The 23,358-nt window shown below is 46.0% G+C and overlaps 1 long non-coding RNA gene and 2 other non-coding genes across 3 annotated transcripts; all 3 read left to right on the top strand.

The window, feature by feature from the left end:
* The first annotated feature begins 1,079 nt into the window (after positions 1-1,079).
* Positions 1,080-6,612, top strand: LOC138664983 (uncharacterized). The gene is made up of 6 exons (XR_011318405.1): positions 1,080-1,152; positions 1,723-1,774; positions 4,028-4,072; positions 4,265-4,313; positions 4,629-4,684; positions 5,649-6,612. It is a non-coding gene; the product is annotated as an uncharacterized lncRNA (long non-coding RNA).
* Positions 4,122-4,192, top strand: LOC138668339 (small nucleolar RNA SNORD65). Its single transcript, XR_011319165.1, has one exon. It is a non-coding gene; the product is annotated as a small nucleolar RNA SNORD65 (small nucleolar RNA).
* LOC138668326 (small nucleolar RNA SNORD49) lies at positions 4,473-4,543 on the top strand. The gene has a single exon (XR_011319152.1). It is a non-coding gene; the product is annotated as a small nucleolar RNA SNORD49 (small nucleolar RNA).
* Positions 6,613-23,358: the final 16,746 nt, after the last annotated feature.

Raw genomic sequence — 23,358 nt, forward strand, 5'->3', positions numbered from 1 at the left:
ACCAGAGAGGCCCGGTACCGAAATGTGTGGCCCTGTGTCTGGGGGCGATCCACTACCACCAGGTGTGTGCCTGGCAAAAAGCAGCTTACAAATAGATTTATTGTAAAATCTGTATCTACAGCACCTTCCTGGTTTATTCATTCTACAAAGTGATGTCTTCTGTATATAATAGGAAGCATTATTAGTGGAAAAATAAAACCCTAAGGGGCCGGTTACCAGGATGGCATCACGCTTTTCTCCAGAACGACTATGGCAGAGGTCCAGCAGCCAAACCCAAACCACACAAATTCCAAGTTACTCCTTGTAAATAAGGAGATCGGAGGAGAACGACGGGAACATTACCTTTAATATTGGGCGGGGGGAGACAGCACCAAAGGATCAGTGATACAGATGCTGGACTCCATTATGCCTTTATCTCTCTGTAGGAGGGTAATCGTCCATTTAATTTCTAATTAACTGCCGGCTTAATGGCGCAATAATATGCAAAGCCTGAAATCTCATTATCTCTGCACATCAGTGGTTCAGCATTTCCAGCCTCTAATGGATCTTCATGCCATCACCAATACTTCACTTTATGGCAGACCGCGTCATAGCAGACCCTGTCACACAGGTGACATTTCCCAACGCAAAAATGGACAGCAACATTCACTTATTACCATATTTATATTGTTTTACTCATATATAGATAAAGGTCGCCACTTAGTGGTCACTCTCCCACATTACAAGGCTCAGCTATAGCTAAACAGTGCCACGTAGTGGCCATTGTGCGGCATTACGATGCTCACATATTGTTAAACAGCGCCACTTAGTGGTCATTCTGCAGCATTACCCGTTGTCTCAGTGTGAGTAAGAAAAACGATTACATTTTCGTCAAATTCATTCACAGTTGTAAAAATAAGGCGGCTTTACCTCATGTCATCACTTGCCAGGATGATATTGAATGTTGGAGCTCCTTTACAGCAGTGAGCATGCGTCCTAGCTCACTAAGAACTACAATTCCCGAAATGCTTTGTGTAGTATCGCGATAACCGGAGACGTGATTTACATGGTATAAAAGTTTGCATTACGGCTGTGTTTGGTCTCTATCATTGCGGCAGCCGAGGAGGAGAGGTGAAAAATGCGGTCTAGGCAATCTGGGGCCATCCTAGCCAGGTGGGCATTGGAGGGGTCTCTGGGGTCTGCCCTACACTCCCCGCTGACTGTGTGCTCATGCGGTCTCCGCAGAGCCCCCCGTGTGCACGCTCCGGCAGTGCACATCGGGATATGTCCCACGTGTATCCCCTGACATTGCTGCACGGAGACTGGGAGTTGTAGTGCTGTAGGTGACTGAGCTGTAGGCGGCACTGCCATGTCTTCTGTGCTCTACACTGAGTGGGTGGGCTGAAAGCCAGTTCTGCACATTTAGCGACCACTACTAATAGCATAACTGGGGGTGGCTGTATTTATGGGGGGCTTCTGTGGGGCGTTGCTCAGCCTGTCAGTTGCTAGGGGTCTTTCAGAATGTGATCAGTGTGGCAGGAATGGCCTGGGCCTTAGCATGGTCTAAAGTCCCCATATGTGCCAGCTCTTCTAGCTGTACACGTCAGACAGGGAGACCCCCAGTCAGGAACTAGTGGTTTCCTATAAAGATCGGCGCAGTGTGACTGATGGACTCTGATATTGCTGGGTGCTGGTTTCTCCTCCAATGATTCTCACTCTAACAGTAATGTTCTCCCTTTATAGGGCTGCTCTACAGAGGTCCGTTGTGGAGCTGTTGGACCCAGGCTGACGTTAGGTGAGTTCTGTCGAACGCTTGTGTTGTATTAGGACTTCGCCTTCTGGAGCATTAAGATTTAGAAGCTAACTGGTCTCTATGGCCTGGTTTCCACACTGACTAACAATGATGGGGACAGAACCAACAAATCCCATCACCTGACAGAAGCAGGTGATCACTGGATGTATAAATGGGGGAGAACTGGGTTCATGTGTCCTATGAACACTTTTTCACAATTACCTGAAACCATGCACATTTTGTTAGTCCTGCACTTTCATGACTCCTGGTGCCCATGCTAACTTGTCAATTTTAATCAATGGGTGTTTGAATAATTTCCACAACTGGATGTTTTAAAAAATAAAATGTTCCTGTGCTGAGAATCTTATAACTGTGCCCCTGCCGTGTAATGGCTGTGTCTGATCATACCACATCACACATTATGGCATGGGATCACAGCTGATTCTTTCTGTGAGGTAAAACATTTTACTTTTTTCAAACGTTTTACCTCAAAGAATCAGCTGTGATCCCCTGCTGTAATGTCTGTATACGCTTGCTTCCTCCCCTGCCCATGATATGTCACGTGATCAAACAATGTTCCTGCATGGTTAGACATGGCCATTACACAAGTTATTATTCAAAGACCTATTAAAATGAACCTTTGTTTGAGGGGAAAACACTTTAAGCAGTTACCAGTCTTGATCAGCCACCGTGTCAGTTAGGGTATGTGCCCGCAATCAGTAAGGTTATGTGCACACGTTGCGGATTAGGCTTAGGAATTTCTGGTGCGGATTCTGCCTCTCCTGGCAGAAAACGCACCTGTGGATTTGTCACTTTTTTTTTTTTCTGCAGTTCCGGCGGGGTTTTTGTATGTTTTTGCTGCGGTTTTTACCCCTGCGGTTTTCTATAATGGAATGGGTACAAAAACGCTGCAGATTCTCAAAAAAGCAACATGCTACTTCTTTTAAACCGCAGCGGATTTTCCGCAAAGTGTGCACAGCATTTTTTTTTTCACATTTATTTACATTGTACTGTAAATCAATTGCGGATCTGCAGCGTTTCTGCACCTCAAAAAACACTGCAGATCCGCAGAGAATCCGCAACGTGTGCACATTCCCTAAATGCTGTGTACTAGTGCAGCATCTAACCTGCAGCTGTTACCACATAATGGATGGAATTTCAAGAAATCCCATGTCCACTGTCTGAAAAATGCCCGCGGCTCACCCGCAGAGATGGGCATGTGGTGTCTTTCCAGAACACTGCATGCCTATATATCTTGCGGAGACACGAGGCTCCATTAGATAAATATCACCCATACAATGTATTGGACTCTGTGAATGGTTCAAAGAACACATGATGATTCTCCTTCATTCAATTGCTGTCAGCGCTTTGGACGCAGCAGACATGCATGGTGTCAAAAGCTCTGCCAGTTCCTGACGGTGTGCACATACCTTTATTTGTTCAGAATGGAGCTGATAGTTTAAAGCAGGGGGGGTGGCACTCTCTGCAGACCATTACAGCCCTCAACCATCTGGTCGGAAATGCCTGACTGGTGGCTATACATGTGTATTCTCAGGTTAGGGAGTGATGTCAGGAAACCATTAATAATACTCTGACCATGTTGTGGTCCAGGTAAGGAGTAGATGATTTATAGGTAGCCGTGCATTAGTGCTGCCATAATCGCAGTAGTTTGAGAGAAGGCAACGGCTTGATAAGTTTCATAGGAATTACAAGAAAGATGAATCCATTGTCTTCCTTCTTGGCTGTGGACAGAAGAGAATTGGACCTACATCCTGATGGATGCCCATTCTGTTTTTTATTTTTTTAGGGTACCAGTAACCTCTTGATTGCTGCCACTTTGCCTCCTGGTAACCCCTTATTCCCAATGTTGGTGGTCTAGTGATTGCTTGGTCTGGTTTTAATAGTATACATAATTGGAGTGGTCACATACCGTTCCTTATACATCCTACCTATTCCCTATATGACATGTTCCAATCCACATGTGTCCAATGTATTGTCTGTCAGTTCTTCTGGGTGAATGCGCTGGTTTACCTGTCATGTATAAAGCCGATGATGCCTTGTTATCCCTGTCTGAAATAATGAGGGACACTGTACTTACTGAGGCTTTTCTTGGGATTATTAGTAGTGATGAGCGAATATACTTCTTTACTCGAGATTTCCCGAGCATGCTCAGTAACAAGTATATTCGCTCATCACTAATTATTAGCAGTTTCCCACCCGAGGGCATATAGACTAATTCTCCTGAATCTCTTGCAGGTGTCCATTGTAGGATAAGGCTGCCATGACTTAATGCTGCCAAAGGTAAGGTCATAGCTTATATTTCTTGTACATGTCTGCTGCCAGTGTCCTGCCATGATGAGATTAACCTATAAATAGCTGGAATTACCGTCAGACTGTAGGTGGTGACAGGTTTCTCTGAGCATGCGCTGTATGTGGTGATTAATGCTATGGACGTGCTGTATAATGTGATAATTGGGCTCTTGTATCTTTCAGGCATGAGTGCATTGGTTTGGGGGAAAAGCCAGAAGTGCAGAACTGGAAGGTAACTTTCAATTTCATTGTCTACCATACTCTAGATCACCCATACTGCTTGGCCTCTAGACTGATCAGATGGCTGTATTATGGATTTGCATTATGGCAGCATATATGTTTGGTACCTGCTCGATTTAGTATGATCTGACCCTCTTACTCTTGGTTGGTGACACGTGATGAAACCAGGAAATAGGAAGTGCCGTCAGATGCGATAACTGATGAGGAACATTCCTGCTGATTGTCCCAATCTCCTTACCTCCTAGAGGCTTTTGGTAGTATGTTGAGAGCTTACATTTTATACTTTATTTTTTTTTTTTTTTTCTAGAATCCGTTACCTTTTACAGTATCTTCCAGATGCAACAAGATATACATGGAGGTCAGGTAAGCACGACTGTGGGTCTATATGTAGTTTGGAGAGCCTGTGATGTTACGTTATCCCTGTCTGACATGTTATACATGAAGACATTCAATAACTGAGGCCGCTCATCATACTTTTTAGCTGATATAAGGTATAAGTACACTTGACTTTTGGCTGGTTCCCTCCTTTGAAAGTGTTGCATCGTAGAAGTAATTGTTGGTACAGTCAAGCTTCTGAGACCTTTCAAATTGCTACTTTTACCCTGGAAATCGGTTGAGAGCTAAAATTAATCATCACAGTACTGTACAACTTGTACCATAACACCTAGTTTTCATGTTCTTGGTGAACTTTTTTTTTCCTCTTAAAACCCAGTCTGGGTCCAGCATGACTAGTGAAGCTGATCAGGTCCAAGAGCTGTTAGTGGTTCTAGGCCATAGTGTGGACTCGTGCATGGTGACCAGCCTTTGCTGTGAGGCTAATTAGAAAGTTTCTCTAAGATCACTCATTACTCTAAAGGTACCTTCACACATAACTATTTCTTTAACGATATTGTTGCTACGTCACGCTTTTTGTGATGTAGCAACGATCCTGCTAACGATCTCGTTATGTGTGACAGCGACCAACGATCAGGCCCCTGCTGGGAGATCTTTGGTTGTTGGGGAATGATCAGGACTTTTTTTTTTTTTTTTTTTTGGTAGCTGATTACCTGCTGTCATCGTTGGATCGGCGTGTGTGACGCTGATCCAGCGATGTCTTCACTTGTAACCAGGGTAAATATCAGGTTACTAAATGCAGGGCCGCGCTTGGTAACCCGATAAAAACAAAACAGTACATACTCACATTCCGATGTCTGTCACGTCCCTCGCCGTCAGCTTCCCTGCACTGACTGTCAGCGCCGGCTGTAAAGCAGAACACAGCGGTGAAGTCAGTTTTTTTTTTTTTTTTTTAAAGTGTTTTTGTTCTATTGACAAATTCATTTCTTTCTAGATTCCCAGCAGTTGGCATTGCTGCAGTTGACATTGAAAGCAGTTGCTGTGATCACGTGGCCAAAGGAACACTCAATGGAAGTGAAACACATTAGTCTGAAAAGACCTATCAGATAGAAATGCTCCGTGGCCAAGGGAACATGTTTGTACATTCTGCAGAAAAGGCCCATATGTCCATGGAAGATCAATGGTGAAGGAGTGCAGAACCCTTTCCATGGTGAAGAAAAATCCCTTTCACAACATGCACCCAAGTGAAGAACTCACCAGTAAATGGGGTTTTCAGTATCAAAATCTCTTCAGAGACAGAAGCAGCTGGATGAATTCTGAAGTGTACAGGGTGATGGTTTGTGCGCAGATCCAAATGCAGTAAGGTTGTTTGAATTGTATTGTAAACTCCAATGAACGATGACAAAACATCACGTGAAAGCCACCCAGAAAAAAAAGCTGGGCAAAGCATCACGCAAGAGGAAAGCTATGGTTTGGTGATGTCCATGGCCTTTAGACATGGGTCAATGTAAAATTAATACAGCCTCTGCCTGTCTGATCAGTGAGGGTCTAACACCTGACATCCTGACCACACCCCCCCCACCGATCAGCTGTTAGCGGGGTCTGCCATCAGCCAGATGTACTCACTTGCTGACCTGTGACTCTATTTGTAGTGGCTGTGGCAGAGTACTGCACATTTGCCGCTTTTTTTTTTTGCTTTTTTTTCTTCCTTAATTTCAATATGAGGCAGCTGTGCATTTCCATCCCCATCCACTAAAAAGAGCAGCTCGGCGGGTGAGTATTTCTGGCTGACATTGATAACTGCTGAGCGGCAAGTGGTCAGACCAAGCCAGATCAGGCATTGTTGGCCTAGCCTCAAGGTAGGCCATCAATGTTGAAGTAGTGGACAACCTCTTTAAGGCAGTCATTGCAGAGAATTCTTTGCTGGCAAAGTATTAAATAAAAATGTATGATGTTGATCTGTCCAATTACTTTTAAGCTCCTGAAATGAGAAGGCTTTGTAGAAAGTTTGACTTTTTGCATATTTCACAGGATGGAAACAGGAACAGGTTTTACTATTCTCTTTTGTGTCTTCAGGTTTCTTGGTGGTGTGTGAACATGATCATACAGACTTGTTCACTGTGCAAGTAGCCCATGTGTTCCTGTTTCCATAATTGTTCTCTTGTGTCTACAAGACTGGGGAGTTCCACCACTCCTCTTGGGCTATCTGCACAAAAGCTGTTCTACCCTGTATGCACACATGGATTTTTTCCTCTCTGAACCCTGTTCACACAGGTTATATACAGATGATCAGGTTTTTAAATACATCAGATAAGGATTGCATACATTAAGGCCCCTTCACATTTAGCGATGCTGCAGCGATACCGACAACGATCCGAATCGCTGCAGCGTCGCTGTTTGGTCGCTGGAGAGCTGTCACACAGACCGCTCTCCAGCGACCAACGATGCCGGTAACCAGGGTAAACATCGGGTAACTAAGCGCAGGGCCGCGCTTAGTAACCCGATGTTTACCCTGGTTACCATGCTAAAAGTAAAAAAAAAAACAAACAGTACATACTTACCTACAGCCGTCTGTCCTCCAGCGCTGCGCTCTGCTTCTCTGCTCTCCTCCTGTACTGTCTGTGAGCCGGAAAGCAGAGCGGTGACGTCACCGCTCTGCTTTCCAGCTCACAGCCAGAGCAGGAGGAGAGCAGAGAAGCAGAGCGCAGCGCTGGAGGACAGACGGCTGTAGGTAAGTATGTACTGTTTGTTTTTTTTTTTTTACTTTTAGCATGGTAACCAGGGTAAACATGGGTTACTAAGCGCGGCCCTGCGCTTAGTTACCCGATGTTTACCCTGGTTACCAGTGAAGACATCGCTGGATCGGTGTCACACACGCCGATCCAGCGATGTCTCCAGGGAGTCCAGCGACGAAATAAAGTTCTGGACTTTATTCAGCGACCAACGATCTCCCAGCAGGGGCCTGATCGTTGGGTCGCTGTCACACATAACGATTTCATTAACGATATCGTTGCTACGTCACAAATAGCAACGATATCGTTAACGATATCGTTATGTGTGAAGGTACCTTTAGTTAGGACTGCTCTGATAAGGGTATACCGTGAAGATTGGTAGAGCAGCTTAGTATACATTTTTTGCAAAAAACGTATCAACCAAATACCCTGTTTTTTACATCTTTTACTAGCACTTGCGGATTACTGCAACATTTTTTCAAACTGAGTGTTTTTGGTTTTACTATTCTCTTTTGTGTCTTCATATTTCACAGGATACTTTAACCCCTTAGCGACCGACGATACGCCTTTTAACGGCGGCCGCTAAGGGTACTTAAACCACAGCGCCGTTAATTAACGGCGCTGTGGAAAAAGTCAATAGCGTCCACCAGAGGCCGATTTTCTCCGGGGTCTCGGCTGCCGGGGGTAGCCGAGACCCCAGAGAACATGATTCGGGGTTTTTTTAACCCACCCCGCATTTGCGATCGCCGGTAATTAACCGTTTACCGGCGATCGCAAAAAAAAAAGCGATCTCTTTTTAATTTCTCTGTCCTCCGATGTGATCGCACATCGGAGGACAGAGAAAAGGGGTCCCAGGTAGCCCCCCAATACTCACCTATCTCCCCCCGATGCTCCTCGTGTCTCCCGGTGGGCGCCGCCATCTTCAAAATGCACTGCGCCCGCCGGCCGGCCCCGCGAGAATCTTTGGGGTCTCGGCTGCCGGGGGTAGCCGAGACCCCAAAGAGCATGATCGGGGTCGGTTTTACCGACCCCTGTTTTGCGATCGCCGGTAATTAACTGTTTACCGGCGACCGCAAAAAGTAAAGTGTAATTCTCTGTCCTCTGATGTGATCGCATATCAGAGGACAGAGAAATAGGGGGATTCGGGGACCCTACAATACTCACCTGTGTCCCTGGATCCTCTTGCTGCTCCTCCTGGCCACCGGCAGAAGAAAATGGCGGGCGCAGTGCGCCCGCCATCTGTCTCCATCGGCCGTCCGGCAGGAGAACAGCAGTTGGGGCTAAAATTAGGGGTAGGGCTAGGGTTGGGGCTAAATTTAGGGTTAGGCTTCTTTCACACTTACGTCGGTACGGGGCCGTCGCAATGCGTCGGCCCGACATACCGACGCACGTTGTGAAAATTGTGCACAACGTGGGCAGCAGCTGTAGTTTTTCAACACATCCGCTGCCCAATCTATGTCCTGGGGAGGAGGGGGCGGAGTTACGGCCACGCATGCGCGGTCAGAAATGGCGGATGCGATGTACAAAAAAACGTTTCATTGAACATTTTTTTTTTTTGTGCCGACGGTCCGCCAAAACACAACTGATCCAGTGCACGACGGACGTGACGTGTGGCCATCCGTCACGATCCGTCGGCAATACAAGTCTATGGGCAAAAAACGCATCCTGCGGGCACATTTGCAGGATCCGTTTCTTGTCCAAAACGATGGATTGCGACGGAATGCCAAACGACGCAAGTGTGAAAGTAGCCCTAGGGTTAGGGTTGGGGCTAAAGTTAGGGTTAGAGTTGGGATTAGGGTTTGGATTAGGGTTGGGGTTAGGGTTGGCATTAGGGTTACGCTTGGGATTAGGGTTAGGTTTGGGGTTAGGGTTGTGATTAGGGTTAGGTTTGAGGTTAGGATTAGGGGTGTGTTGGATTTAGGGTTTTGATTAGGGTTATGGTTAGGGTTGACATTAGGGTTGTTTTGGGGTAAGGGTTGTGATTATGGTTAGGGTTAGTGATTAGGATTTATGGATCAGGTTGGGATTAGGGTTAGGGGTGTGTTGGGGTTAGGGTTGGAGCTAGAATTGGGGGGTTTCCACTGTTTAGGTACATTAGGGGGTCTCCAAACACGACAGCCAATTTTGCGCTCAAAAAGTCAAATGGTGCTCCCTCCCTTCTGAGCTCTGCCGTGCGCCCAAACAGTGGGTTACCCCCACATATGGGGCATCAGCGTACTCGGGATAAATTGGACAACAACTTCTGGGGTCCAATTTCTCTTGTTACCCTTGTGAAAATAAAAACTTGGGGGCTACAATATCTTTTTTGTGAAAAAAAAAATATATATATATTTTTTATTTTCACGACTCTGCATTCTAAAGGTACAGCAGGGGCTCTGCAATCGCAACATAATGCCCACAGACCATTCTATCAAAGTCTGCATTCCAAAAAGGCGCTCCTTCCCTTCCGAGCTCTGCCGTGCGCCCAAACAGTGGTTTACCCCCACATATGGCGCATCAGCGTACTCGGGATAAATTGGACAACAACTATTGCAGTCCAATTTCTCCTGTTACCCTTGTGAAAATAAAAACTTGGGGGCTAAAAAATCTTTTTTGTGGAAAAAAAAAATATTTTTTATTTTCACGGCTCTGCATTATAAACTTCTGTGAAGCACTTGGGCATTCAAGGTTCTCACCACACATCTAGATAAGTTCCTTAAGGGGTCTAGTTTCCAAAATGGTGTCACTTGTGGGGGGTTTCCACTGTTTAGGCACATCAGGGGCTCTCCAAACGCGACATGGCGTCCGATCTCAATTCCAGCCAATTCTACATTGAAAAAGTAAAACGGCACTCTTTCTCTTCCAAGCTCTGCGGTGCGCCCAAACAGTGGTTTACCCCCACATATTGGGTATCGACGTATTCAGGAGAAATCGCACAACAACTTTTGTGGTCTAATTTCTCCTGTTACCCTTGTGAAAATAAGAATTTGTGGGCGAAAAGATCATTTTTGTGTAAACAAAAGCGATTTTTATTTTCATGGCTCTACGTTATAAACTTCTGTGAAGCACTTGGGGGTTCAAAGTGCTCACCACACATCTAGATAAGTTCCTTAAGGGGTCTAGTTTCCAAAATGGTGTCACTTGTGGGGAGTTTCCACTGTTTAGGCACATCAGGGGCTCTCTAAACGTGACATGGCGTCCGATCTCAATTCCAGCCAATTCTGCATTGAAAAAGTCAAACGGCGCTCCTTCACTTCTAAGTTCTGCGGTGCGCCCAAAAAGTGGTTTACCCCCACATATGGGGTATTGGCGTATTCAGGAGAAATTGCATAACAAAATTTATGGTTACATTTCTGTTTTTACACTTGTGAAAATAAAAAAAGGTAAGATGTTTGCAAAAAAAAAGTTAAATGTTCATTTTTTCCTTCCACATTGTTTCAGTTCCTGTGAAGCACATAAAGGGTTAATAAACTTCTTGAATGTGGTTTTGAGAACCTTGAGGGGTGTAGTTTTTAGAATGGTGTCACACTTCATTATTTTCTATCATGTAGACCCATCAAAATGACTTCAAATGTGATGTGGTCCCTAAAAAAATGGTGTTGTAAAAATGAGAAATTGCTGGTCAACTTTTAACCCTTATAACTCCCTAACAAAAAAAAATGTTTCCAAAATTGTGCTGATGTAAAGTAGACATGTGGGAAATGTTATTAACTATTTTTCGTGACATATCTCTCTGATTTAAGGGCATAAAAATACAAAGTTTGAAAATTGCAAAATTTTAAAAATTTTCGCCATATTTCCGTTTTTTTTCATAAATAATCGCAAGTAATATCGAAGAAATGTTACCACTAACATGAAGTACAATATGTCACGAAAAAACAGTCTCAGAATCAGCGGGATCCGTTGAAGCGTTCCAAAGTTATAACCTCATAAAGTGACAGTGGTCAGAATTGCAAAAATTGGCCCGGTCATTAAGTACCAAATTGGCTCTGTCACTAAGGGGTTAATTAAACCTGAATGTCTACAATTTGAATCTCCGTTGTATTTTAAATCCAAAATAGTGTCATTCAGAGGCCAAATTACAACAATTTAGTCACTGAAATATTTCTGGACCTGTTAATTTAACCCTTCTGCCAGCTGACAGGATAGTACATCAGCTGGCAGTATCACATGCTTTAAGGTGGGCTCCGGCAGTGAGCCCACCTCAATGCAGCAACATGTCAGCTGTTAAAAACAGCTGACATGGGCACAAGCAGAATAGTGTGCTCATTGACAGTGGCCTTTAACTAGTTAAACTCGGTGACAGCAGCAGTTAACAAGCGCAGCCAGAAGTATGTGCACTGCTGACCTGTCACATGATCAGGGGTCAGCAGTTCATTGCCACCACAACCAGAGGTCTCAAAACCTCTATGGTTGTTGATGGCAGATTGCTATGAGCACCACTCTGTGGTTGGTGCTCATGGCAATGCTGTAATTCTGCTGCATAGTGGTGGATGCTTCTAGCCTCCCATGGAGGCTATTGAAGCATGCCAAAATTTTAAAAGTTTACAAATGTGCAAATCATCCCCCTTTCGCCTCAATCAAAATAAAACTATAAAAAAAATCAGTGTGGGTGTTTCTGAATGTGGCGATTCCAAAAAGTAGATACATTTTTTGCATCATCATATTCTGAGAGCTGTAACTTTTTTTAATTTTGTTGCTGACTGAGACATATTAGGGCTTAGTCTTTTGCATGACAGTTTGGCATTTTCCTTTTCTATATGCCATTTTTTACATATGACTTTTTGATTGCTCTTTATTCAGTTTGTGTGTTAGTATGATTAAAACGCAACCGTATTATAGACTGGGTTGTTCCAGACCCAGCAATTCCAATTGTGTACGTTTTTTTAGTTGTAACACACTGACTGCGTTTTTAGTGTCGGAACGGCTTGTGTGTTTTTGTATGTATGTATGTATGGATATATATATATATATATATATATCGTATATACTCGAGAATAAGCCGAGATTTCAGCCCACTTTTTTGGGCTTAAAGTCCCCCTCTCGGCTTATACTCGAGTCATACACAGAGGTCGGCAGGGGAGGGGGAGCGGGGGCTGTGTAATTATACTTACCTACTCCCAGCGCGGTCCCTGCACGTCCCTGCTTCTTTCAGCGCTGCAGTTTCTTCCTGTACTGAGCGGTCACATGGTACCGCTCATTACAGTAATGAATATGCGGCTCCACCTCCCATAGAAGTGGAGCCGCATATTCATTACTGTAATGAGCGGTAACGGTGACTGTTCACTACAGGAAGAAAATGCGGCGCCGGGGAACAGACCTGCAGCGACGGCGCCAGGAGCAGGTAATTATGATGGGGGGCATTGCGCGATACCCACCTGCTCGTCATGCCACCGGCGGCGCCGCTGTGTCTTCCGCGTCCTCTGCAGTGACGCTCAGGTCAGAGGGCGCGGTGACGCGATTAGTGCGCGCCGACCTCTTCCTGAACGTCACTGCAGAGGATGGGAAGACACAGCGGCGGTCAGCGGTGGAACGGGAAAGGTGAGTACCTAATTTTTTTAATCGCAGCAACAGCTTTTGGGCCAAATATCTGTATGGAGCATGTTATGTGGCCATGTGCAGCATTACATGGGGGCAAATGTCTGTATGGGGCATCTTATCCGGCCATGTGCAGCATTATATGGGGGCAAATGTCTGTAAGGGGCATCTTATCCTGCCATGTGCAGCATTATATGGGGGCAAATGTCTGTATGGGGCATCTTATCCGGCCATGTGCAGCCTAATATGGGGCAGTTATCTGTATGGAGCATCTTATGGGGCCATAATCCACATATGTGGAGCATAATACAGGGGCTCCTGATTCAATATGGATATTCAAAAACACTTAACCTACTGATGTCTCAATTAATCTTACTATTATTGGTATCTATTTTTATTTTTGAAATTTACCGGTAGCTGCTGCATTTTCCACCCTAGGCTTATACTCGAGTCATTAAGTTTTCCCAGTTTTTTGTGGCAAAATTAGGGGGGTCGGCTTATACTCGAGTATGTATGTGTGTATATATATATATATATATATATATATAAAATTGTGTGTGTGTGTATATATATAGAGAGAGAGAGAGAGAATAATAATTTTTTTTTTTTTTTTTTACCATTTCACTTGGTCACTGTGGGATATGAATATTCTTTACTTCGATCACTGGTCTCATGCACTGCACTACTCGCACTTTATTTATAGCAGCCTAAAACAGCCCACGATACCCTGGAGTCACCAGATGATCTTAGGGTACCATGGCAACCATCGACATCTGCATTTATGATCGCAACGGGGATGATGGTGTAAGAGGGTCTTTTAACCCCCTTTCCACCACTTAGATGCCAATTTCGAGATTGACAGTGGAATTTAAGGGGTTAACCGGTCCTAGTTGGGTCTAAAACCGGTTGTGAGCCAATACCGCAGGGTGTCATGTCATATACAGCTGTCACTAGCGGGGGCACTATTCCCGATTAACGTTTTAAAACTGGGATGAGGCTCCCTTAACAACTGCCGTTTTAATGCATAATGCGTAGCGCAAGAAGAGCAAAGCTATTAAATTTGATATTTAATCCAACAATTAGGCAGTGCTTATAAAAAAAAAATACAATAGATGTTAAAAAGGGGGTAAGAGAATACAGTATATACGATCCACCCACCGCTCTTAACCTGTCAAATGCCGCTGTCAATCTCTGACAGCGGCATTTAATATGATTGCACCAGAACCATGTCACTAATACCAGACATCAGTGTCCGTGTCACAGGACTGCGGGTTGCCGATGGGTTAGCATGACAACCTGGGGTCGGCAGCAGACCCCTATGGTTGTCAGTGCTGGATAGCTGTGAGCGCCGCCCAGTGGTCGGCACTCATAGCAAGTGAGTATTGCTGCTACATAGAGCAGGATTGAAGTTCTGCTCTGGGTAGCAAAAGCAATCGGATGATCACAGCTTCTAGTCTCCCATGGAGACTATTGAAGCAAGTATAACGTAAGGAAAATGTTTTTAAAAATATTAAAATGAGTTTTAATCATTCCCCATTCAAAATAAAACCATAAAAAAAATATTTGGTATCGCCGCTTTCAGAAGTGCCCGATCTATCAGTGTATAAGGAGAATTAATCCAGCGTAACGAGAGAAGTCAAAGCATCAGAATTTTTTTTTTTTTTTGGCCGCTGCAATATTGCATTAAAATGCAATAACGGGCGATCAAAACATCATATCTCCATCAAAAGGGTATCAATAAAAACATCAGCTCAGCGTGCAAAAATCAAGCCGTCATCCAACCTCAGATCATTAAAAATGGAGATGCTACAGGTCTTGGAAAATGATGCAATTTTATTTAGTTTTATTTTTCTCTCCCCCCCCATGACTGCACCATGGAGAGAGGGGATCCGCCCCGTTGGGACAGGAAACCTACAGATAAAAAGGTGGTACCCCTCTTCCGCATCAGTTGGTTTCCTGTCCCGAGGGAACCATACAGCCTGCTTTTCTCCACATGGATCCGGGGCCGGTCAGTCCGGTTCAGGTGGGGGGATCCCTACCTCGGCTGGCGTGGTTCCCGAAGCGCCACCGCCGGGGTCAGCGGGCCCTTGAGGGTGTGCGGGGAGAGGTGGCAGAAGAAGGAACAGAAGACCACCTCTCCGGGCATGTGCGCGGCGTACCTCATGGCTACGTGTGTTCCAGAGCTAGAGGGCACATGCATGAGATCTCGGCTGCAATGCATCCCTGGGAGGCCCGTACTGCGCGGGATCCCGATGACGTCGGGTGCGCAGTGCATTACTGGGAATGCTGTAATGGAGGCACACAGCATTCCCTTAGTGAAACGGGGGCTGGGGGAGGTCCGAGAGCAGCTTTATAAGCCATTCTGGGCTTCAGGAAGTTGCATCTCAGTAAGTCGCCATCCCCACAGACCAGGAGCTCCCGATGAGCAGGCCCCTGTGAGTCACTCTCCCAGCCAGGATTTCTGTCAGCCAGGCCTTCGGCAGCAGCAGCAGCCATGACAGCAGAAGAGACGGACGGTGAAGGATCCTTCCCATAGACGCAGTAGCAGCAACCGTTCAGGCGCTCAACATAGTAAGAGTCCTAGCACAGTCATCAGCGGGAAAGAAAATCCGTATAAAGAGTCTTCACATCCGGTACCCTTCCGTTCTCTGCTGGGTGCTAAGTGGACTTCGTGAAAGTCACTTTTATAATTAGGGCCTATTCCTCTTCTTTTTATAGGGGAAGAAATGTGTCAGTAAGACCAAACACAGTGTATGCGCAGAGGATCTACCCACTACTTGGGTGAAGAGACTGTGTGTAAATCTTGCATCCAGCAAACCATTTCAGAGGAAGCGCCAAACTTTGCTGAAAGCCTTAGGTCCCATATTAAAAACCAGGTGGAGGATTCACTTAAGTCCTTAAAAAAGACGGTGAAAAAACGTTGCAAAACTAAATACATTTCCCCTGTTTCTGAGTCCAGCAGTTCAGAGAGCAGGAGCGAGTCAGAGTCTGATAATTCTCAATCTTCTGCTTGCTCATCCTCTTCTGAGGATGGTCCGTGTTGTTTTCCAATAGCGGAAACAGATAATTTAATCAAAATAGTTAGATCCACTATGAGCATAGATTTCCAACCAAATAAAACTATTCAGGACATAATGTTTAGCGGGCTTGAACAAAAATCCAGGAGATCTTTTCCATTGAACGATAAAGTTCAAGAATGAATCAGAAAAGAATTGAAAAAGCCAGAGAAAAAAGGCCTCCTCACCCTCAATGAAAATACCCCTTTGAGGATCCTATGTGGTCCCTCTGGGGAAAGCCCCAAAATTTCATGTGGCTATCGCTAAAGCCTCCAAAAAATGTGCTCTCCCATTGAAAGACATGGGAACATTAAAAGACCCCATGGACAAAAAAGCAGACTTTTTCTTAAAAGGTGCCTGGGAAGCTGCGGGGGGTGGTCTGAAGCCCGCTGTTGCGGCCACTTGTACAGCTAGGGCCTTAATGATATGGCTGGACCAACTGGAAACGCAATTGAAGGAGAAGACCCCTGGAGACACAATTCTAAATACGGTCCCTATGATGAGGGGGGCAGCAGCCTTTTTAGCAGATGCCTCCGCAAATTTCGTCAGGCAGGCCGCTAGGGCAGATTCTTTTTCAAATGCAGCCAGACGGGCCTTATGGCTTAAAACTTGGTTGGGAGACCTCCAAACTAAGTCAAAGTTGTGTTCTGTCCCCTGCGAAGGCGAATTCCTGTTCGGGCCCATCCTGGACGATATATTAGATAAAGCAGGAGATAAAAAGAAGTCCTTCCCTAATTTATTGGGGTACTCCTGCAAACGACCCTTTCGAGGTAGAAAATTTGGGAACAGGACGCCCCCCCAAAAAATTGGGTGAAAGTACCCAGGAAGGATGGGGGGATAAAAGGAAGAAAACCAAGGGGTTCATGTTTAATAAACCTAATGCCCGCAAAACTCAATCCCAATGAGGGTGTTCCCCAGGTGGGGGGAAGGTTAGTTTTCTTTCTCCCAGCCTGGGAAAAAATATCCAACAGCGCTTGGATTATAAATATAATAAGATCTGGACTAAAACTAAAATTCCTTAACCATCCTCCCCCATCTCTCATAGTGACCCCCCAAAGACCTGTAAGAGAACAGCTGGCCCTTCAGGAAATTCTAGGGCTAGTAGAAAAGAATGTTCTCCAGGAGGTTTCTCGTCAAGAAGAAGGCGAGGGATTTTACTCTCCGATTTTTCTAAGGAAAAAGACAGATGGGACTCTAAGGACAATTATAAACCTCAAAAAATTAAACAAATGTTTACACATAGAGTCCTTCAAGATGGAGACAATAAAATCTGCTGTAAAAAATGCTGTTTCCTTCATGTTTTATGACATTATTAGACTTAAGGTACCTTCACACATAACGATATCGTTAACGATATCGTTGCTTTTTGTGACGTAGCAACGATATCGTTAAGGAAATCGTTCTGTGTGACAGCGACCAACGATCAGGCCCCTGCTGGGAGATCGTTCGTCGCTGAGGAAAGTCCAGAACTTTATTTAGTCGCTGGACTTCCCGCTGACATCGCTGGATCGGCGTGTGTGACACCGATCCAGCGATGTCTTCACTGGTAACCAGGGTAAACATCGGGTTACTAAGCGCAGGGCCGCGCTTAGTAACCCGATGTTTACCCTGGTTACCAGCGTAAAAAAAAACAAACACTACATACTTACCTTCCGCTGTCTGTCTCCGGCGCTGTGCTTCTCTGCACTCCTCCTGCACTGACTGTGAGCACAGCGGCCGGAAAGCAGAGCGGTGACGTCACCGCTGTGCTTTCCGGCTGACCGACGCTCACAGCCAGTGCAGGAGGAGTGCAGAGAAGCAGAGCGCCGGGGACAGACAGCTGAAGGTAAGTATGTAGTGTTTGTTTTTTTTACTCTTACGCTGGTAACCAGGGTAAACATCGGGTTACTAAGCGTGGCCCTGCGCTTAGTAACCCGATGTTTACCCTGGTTACCCGGAGACCTCGGGATCGTTGGTCGTTGGAGAGCGGTCTGTGTGACAGCTCTCCAGCGACCAAACAGCGACGCTGCAGCGATCGACATCGTTGTCGGTATCGCTGCAGCGTCGCTGAGTGTGAAGGTACCTTTAGGGGATGCATATTATCACGTCTCCAACCACGAGGATTACCGGAAGTTCCTCAGGATAGCAGTCATGATTCAGGGGGAGATAAGGCACTTTCAATTTGCGGCCCTTCCATTCGGGTTAGCTATCGCCCGGAGAGTCTTCACCAAAATAATGGCAGAGGTGATGGCTCATTTAAGGGAACAAAATATTTTCTCATAATAGGCAATTCCCCACGCCATTGCAAAGACCAACTAAGCAAAGTTATGTCGTGTCTAACAAACCTAGGTTGGATGCTAAACTTGTCAAAGTCCAAGATCATACCAAGCCAGGTACAGGAGTATTTGGGCATATTGCTGGACTCAAACACTCAGGAATGCCGTCTCCCGGATCGCAAGGTCCAGAATATGACGGAAGTAGCATCCCGAGCGATAGTTTTTACTTCCACTACCCTATGAAAGGCTATGTCGCTCCTAGGTACTATGACTTCTTGTATCCCGGCTGTCCAGTGGGCTCAGGCCCATTCCAGGAAATTACAGTGGGAAATATTGGTGGCAGATAATTCCCTAAAAGGGAATTTAGAAGGGCAGCTAGAGATTTCACCAGAAACAGCCCTTTCACTACAATGGTGGACAAATACAGACAATCTAATTCAGGGAGTTCCCTGGACACTACCAATTTCAAAAGTTTTAAGGAACGATGCAAGTCCCAGGGGGTGGGGGGCTCACCTCACCAGACAGTTAGCCCAAGGGGTTTGGGAAGGAGAAGTGAGTCTAGCATCCTCAAATATGAAGGAGCTCCTAGCTGTGAAATTCGCCCTGGTTCATTTCCTGAGTTCTCTCCAATCCCACCATGTGAGAATGTTATCGGATAATCAAGCAGTGGTGGCATATTTAAACCACCAGGGGGGCACCAGATCCTACTCCCTGATGGAGGTAACAAGATCAATTGTTCAGATTGCCGAAAACAGCCTGAGTTCCCTGTCAGCACTACACATAAAGGGGCCAGAAAATCAAACAGCAGATTACCTGAGACGAACCCAGCTAAGACAGGGCGAATGGGAACTGAAACAGTCAGTCTTCGACCAAAGCTCGAGGGAATGGGGTCATCCAGCCATAGACTTGTTTGCAAACAACAAGAACCGGAAAGTCAACACCTTCTGCTCCATAGATCCCCAGGGGAACCTAGTTGCTCTTAATGCCCTCATGATACCTTGGGATTACCACCTAGCCTACGCCTTTCCACCTATAGTCCTGATACCAGCAGTCCTGAGGAAAATTCGGGAGAGTAATTTTAATAGCCTCATTCTGGCCAAAGAAGCCATGGTTTTCATGGTTGAAGATGCTGTCCATCTCAGACCATTGGGTTCTTCCGGACCTCCTTTCCCAAGGGCCTGTGATCCATACGCAAGTAAAAAACTTACACTTGCCAGCATGGAACTTGAAAGGTCACTTTTAAGCAATAAAGGTGTTTCCCCAAATTTAATTGTCACCCTCCAAAAAAGCAGGAAACAGGTAACTACCAAAACATACGGTAGAATCTGTAAAAAATTAATCTGTCATGTGCTTCCTGGGGTGGGGAGGTTCCAATAACATCTATATTAGAGTTTTTACAGAAGGGTCTAGAAAAATGGATAGCCACAAATACCTTAAAAGTTCAGGTTGCAGCACTAGGTGCCCTGTATAATTATAACTTGGCAGAGAACCAGTGGATATCTAGATTTATCAAAGCTGCAAGTAGATCCGAACCCATCTTATCTATAGGAGTTCCCCCCTGGGATCTGAATTTGGTCCTCTCAGCCTTAACGAAGCACCCTTTGGAACCCCTATCAGAGACCTCACTGAAACTATTGTCCCTTAAAACCTCCTTGTTAGTGGCGTTGACTTCAGCACGCAGGGTCAGCGATATTCAGGCCCTTTCGGCATATCCACCCTTCACCCAGGTTTTGGAGGATAGAGTGGTCCTTAAGATTGACCCAGCTTACATTCCTAAAGTGGCATCTCATTTTCACAGGGCCCAGGAGAAAACTCTCCATATTTTCTGTCCTAACCACAAAAATAATAGGGAGGAAGCTTTACACACCCTAGACGTGAGAAGGTGCATAGTCCAGTATCTAGCAACAACACGAGAGTCTCTGTTTATCTGTTTTCAGGGACCACGGAAAGGGCGGAGAGCATCCAAGAGTACATTTGCAAGGTGGATAAGGGATGCCATCATCCTGTCATACTCCTCTCATGGAGCGGCCATTCCGGAGAAAATAAAGGCTCGCTCAACAAGATCAGTAGTAACTTCCTGGGAGGAAAGAGCCGGAGCCTCAATAGAACAGATATGTAGAGCCGCCACTTGGTCCTCTCCCTCTACATTTTTCAACCACTATCGGCTGGATCTAACCTCCTCTTCAGATCTTACTTTTGGCAAAAGGGTTCTGGAGGCGGTGATCCCACCCTAGTCTGCATATCTCTGCAATTCTCTCCGTGGTGCCGTCATGATGGGAGAGAGAAAAATATGGTTACTTACCGATAACGGTATTTCTCTGACCCCATGATGGCACCCGTTCATTCCCTCCCTTCACGCGTGGATATGCACATCCAATATGATTGTTTTAGTTACTCAGTTAGAAAAATTGTCATGCGGTGCTTCCGTTCAGTAATAATATGAGTATTTCATTGTAATGAGTGATGTCTTTAACCTGATAGTTCCTTTAGTGCTCTGTAAACTGATGCGGAAGAGGGGTACCGCCTTTTTATCTGTAGGTTTGCTGTCCCGACGGGTTGGATCCCCTCTCTCCGTGGTGCCGTCATGGGGTCATAGAAATACCGTTATCGGTAAGTAATTATATTTTTTTCATCTGTTAAATACCAAACATGTCTGCTCCCTTTTTTCTATCTACAAACTCATAATGGCTTGCAGCATCACAATGGCAGGTCAGTTTTAGCATTTGGTCAACATAGTGTAAAAAAAAAAAATTGTGAAATTGCACTTTTTTTGCAATGTCACTGTACTTGGATGTTTTTCCTGTTTTCCAGCACACTTTATGGTAAGTGCAATGGTGTCGTACAAAAGTGCAACTCGAGCTGCAAAAAAAAACCCTCGCATGGTTATAGTGACAGAAAAATAAAAAAGTTATGGCTCTGGGAAGAAGGGGAGCAAAAAACAAACGCAAAAACGGAAATGGGCTGCAGTGTGAAGGGTTAAAAAGTTCTTCTACTATGCACTCATTACCTGTATTCAGGGGCGGATTATAAGAGGGTCAATCTGGGCGGTAGCCAAGGGCCCAGTGGTGTGGGGGGACCCTGGGCTACCGCACAGATTGCCTGCCGCCATCAGGGCATTACTGCCCGTGCCCTGACTGGCGTATCATTTATGGGCCCGGTGGGCAGAGAGAGAGGGGGCCCGCATCGGGCCCCTTTTCATCTGCTCACCGGGCCCCTACCGGCGCTGCGGCGGTTTCCTATTGACGTCCGGGCACTCTCCCGCACGTCAATAGTTAACAACAGCCGCCAGCCAATTGGAGGCTGGCAGCTGAAGTCGGCCACAGGCATAGCACACACGTCGCTGGCGTCTGACGTCATTGTCAGTCGCTGGTGAGTGCGCGCTGCTGGAGGGAGCTCGCCGCCTGGAGCGCTGGTCAGGTGAGGAGAACTCTGTTTGTTTGTTTTTTTGCTAACCTAACGGCAATCCGGGCGGGCCAGAATGCTGGACAGTCAGTGACACTATCTGAGGGCAGTCTCACACGTCCAGATAATTCCGGTACTGGAAAAATCGGTACCGGAATTATCCGTGTCCGTGTGACGGTGCGTTTCTGTGGCACATCAGTGTGGCACACGTGCGGCAAACGTGTGCCGCCCGTGTGCTCACTGGTTACCACACGCACCGTGCGGGAGACAGCGCTAAAGTTTAGCGCTGTCCCCTGCATCTGGTGCTGAAGCCGCGATTCATATCTTCCCTGCAGCAGCGTTTTCTGTAGAGAAGATATGAATAATCGTGTTTAAAATAAAGCTCCATGGGAGGTGGAGCCGCATATTCATTACTGTAAATGAGCGGCCCCACGTGACCACTCATACAGTAGAAGGTGCGGCCAGGACAGGAAGCAGCGCCAGCCAGCGAGGGAGCAGGGTGAGAATTTTAATAACAGCGGGGGGGGGGGGGGGCGCACAGGGGGTGGGAGGGGGTTAGGCACATGGAGCTTTATTTTAAACACGATTATTCATATCTTCTCTACAGCAAACGCTGCTGCAGGGAAGATATGAATCGCGGCTTCAGCACCAGTGGGGGGGACAGCGCTTACAGTAGCACTGTCTCCTGCACGGCACACGGACAATGTCCGTGTACGGTACGTGTTTTACACGGACCCATTGACTTTAATGGGTTCATGTAATCCATGCGCTCCCACGAACACTGACATGTCTCCGTGTTTGGCACACGGAGGCATGGTCCGCAAAAAATCAATGACATCTGCACAGATGCATTGATTTAACTGTGTCTACGTGTGTCAGTGGCTCCGGTATGTGAGGAAACTGTCACCTCACGTACCGGAGCCACTGACGTGTGAAACCGGCCTGACTGGGGGCAATATGCTGGAGCCGGAGGACACACTGGGGCAGATGATAGCTGGACACCCTGGGGCAATGCTGGAGACACTGGGGCAGATTGCTGGACACACTGGGGGCAATGCTGGAGACACTGGGGCAGATGATTGCTTGACACACTGGGGGCAATGCTGGAGGACACACTGGGGCAATGCTGGAGACACTGGGGCAGATGATAGCTGGACACCTGTTATGAACTGGTGATTTAGGAGCAACATGGGACGAGCTCTGAAGGAGGTGGTACCTGTACTGACCGCAGTCCCTAAGCTCAACACAACACTACAAGTAGCCGTGGGATGCTCCTGTCACTCCCTAGGCACCTCGTCACAGCCTGAGAATTAACTACCCCTAAAGATAGAAACAGGAAAACTATCTTGCCTCAGAGAAAATCCCCAAAGGATAGATAGCCCCCCACAAGTAATGACTGTGAGTGGAGAGGGAAAAGACATACACAGAATGAAACCAGGATGTAGCACAGGAGGCCAGTCTAGCTAGATAGAGAGGACAGGATAGAATACTGTGCGGTCAGTATTAAAAACTACAAAAATCCACATAGAGTTTACAAAAATCTCCACACCTGACTAATGGTGTGGAGGGTAAATCTGCTTCCCAGAGCTTCCAGCTAAACTGAATTAATCCATACTGACAAGCTGGACAAAACATAGAATGCACAGAACGAATAAGTCCACAACATGTGGACAGAAAAGAGCAAAGCAAGGACTTATCTTTGCTGAACTGGTCAGGATATCAGGGAGATCCAACAGAGATGT

The sequence above is a fragment of the Ranitomeya imitator genome, chromosome 2 (genome assembly GCF_032444005.1).
Source record: "Ranitomeya imitator isolate aRanImi1 chromosome 2, aRanImi1.pri, whole genome shotgun sequence".
Lineage (NCBI taxonomy): Eukaryota > Metazoa > Chordata > Amphibia > Anura > Dendrobatidae > Ranitomeya > Ranitomeya imitator.